Source organism: Fukomys damarensis, unplaced genomic scaffold (genome assembly GCF_012274545.1).
Source record: "Fukomys damarensis isolate Sample0158 unplaced genomic scaffold, DMR_v1.0_HiC HiC_scaffold_23, whole genome shotgun sequence".
NCBI classification, from domain to species: domain Eukaryota; kingdom Metazoa; phylum Chordata; class Mammalia; order Rodentia; family Bathyergidae; genus Fukomys; species Fukomys damarensis.
This window is the reverse complement of record NW_022900935.1, coordinates 40,565,482-40,567,512: the sequence shown is the minus strand read 5'-3', so window position 1 is coordinate 40,567,512 and position 2,031 is coordinate 40,565,482.

The following is a 2,031-nucleotide window of genomic DNA, read 5'->3' as shown; positions in this document are numbered from 1 at the left end:
CCGCCCATCGCCGAGACCCGCGGGGACGTTGGGCAGCGGGGCCAGGGACCCTGTGCGCCTGCGCGCTTCTTCGTGTCCTTGCGTCCGTGTCCCGCCAAGGTGACCCGGGCCTTTGTGCTGCCTGCCGGGTCCCTTGCGACTCTCAAGCCAAGGTGGCCAGAGAGGTTCCTTTCCCCGATGTCTCATTTATTCGTGTATTTAGGTGCCAGAGATTGAACCCTGGGCCTCGCACGTGCTAAGCACAAACTGCCAAGGAGCTGCACCCCACCGCTTCCCGCCAAGCCTTATTAGCACTCTTTGGTAAAACCCTGCTGCTTGGCAGGAAGCCTCATATAGCCCAGCCTAGCCCGCCTCGGGGCCTGGATCACCCTACCTCCATTCTCGTGAACCCTACAACCCTACGTGTAACTAGGGTGGAAGAAATGGAGGTAGAAACACAAGGAAAATCCGGATTTTAAAACTATTCTTTTAGCCAGGTGTGGTGGTGCACACCTGTAGTCCCAGCACTCAAGAGACTGAGGCAGGAGGATCGCCTCGGCCTGCTTGGGTTACATAGTGAGTTCAAGGCCAACCTGAACTACATAGAAGACCATGTCTAAAAACAAAAAACCCCTTGCTCAACCCAAAAGTTACTTAAGTCTTCTGGAAACTCACCCTCCCCTCCCCGCAAAGAGAACAGTCCTAAGTGTTTTAGACACAATCGACCAGTAAATTGGGCTCTGAGCCCGTGCTTGTCACCTCTGAACCGCACTCCACCAACCTCCACCCTCAAGATAGCGGCAATGTGAGCTATCAGAAGGTAGTGGTCTCAGCTTCAAACACAAACAGCCCACCGTGTGGGCCACCTGATAGTGGAAGGGCACATCCTAAATAGCCTATCCGGAAGACACCCCAAGGCCCCCTATAAATACCCAGCTCCAGATCATAAGGGTGTTGGAGTCCCCCCACCCCCGAACTCTATTTCTTTGTGTACCTTTAAATTTCTGCCTGATAAATCCCTTTATGCCTCCTAACGTCGAGCCCTGAAAATTCTTCTGTGCCAGAACCAGTGAATCTATATCTTATTTCAACAGGAAGGTGGGTGCAGGTTCCCTACCTCCCTGAGGGACCTTAGTTAGGGACAGTGATTTGGGATTAGAGTTTAACATAGGCCAAGGAATTTCTCAGAGTTGAGTCAGATTATAGTCCATGGTGGTTTGGCAAATGAAAAACAGGAAGGGGTAGGTGAGTAGGTGATGTCCTTTTACCTGGGTCACCATTAAAAATCAGCTCTGTGGGGGCCACACTCCAGAAGGGCCGGGTGGATCACCTCATTTTTTGTTATATTTATTTTCGTATTTTTTTCAGTGTTCCCCTGGCCTGAAAGCCTGAGAGCTAAAACGTCATATGTCTCTGTATTTTGCACATTGCCTTGGTGTGAGTGGGCAAAGACCCTCTTGAACTTGCTCATCTTCTGATCAGACACAGAACTGCATGCATTTATTCACCTTAGTGTTTTGATCCCCAGAGCTCCTTCCTGGCTTAGGTTTTGGTGGCACTGTTTAAAAATGAAGGCCAGTGAACCCATGGCATTAGCTCTCCACTCACTAAGACGCAAGCCCTTGGGACCAAGTTCAGCAAAGAAGAAACAAGGAACATTTTAGATGTGGCGTTAAGAGTATTATGAATTTTGCAAGCAGAGCGTGATCTCACCAGTAACACGGACGTTTTTGGCTGCAAAAATCCAGTATCCCCAGCCCCATGACTCAGCAGCTAAATCAACAGCCCAGGTCTCCTAAACCTTCTAGGAGTCATAAGAAATTAGACACTTTAAAGTCATCATATCCAGAGTGGTTCTAAGGCGTGGTCCTGGAAGGCCCCCAGACAATCTTTTCCTTCAAACTGGCTAGAGAGATAAAGACAGAACAGCGTGGTCTTCCTGAGTGCCGTCTGGCCCTGACCAGTGAACCTAGCGAGAATCAAGGGCAGAACCTGATCTTGGCTACTTTTGCAAGACTCCTGGAGGTCCCTTCGCGGCATGGCATCTGGAGT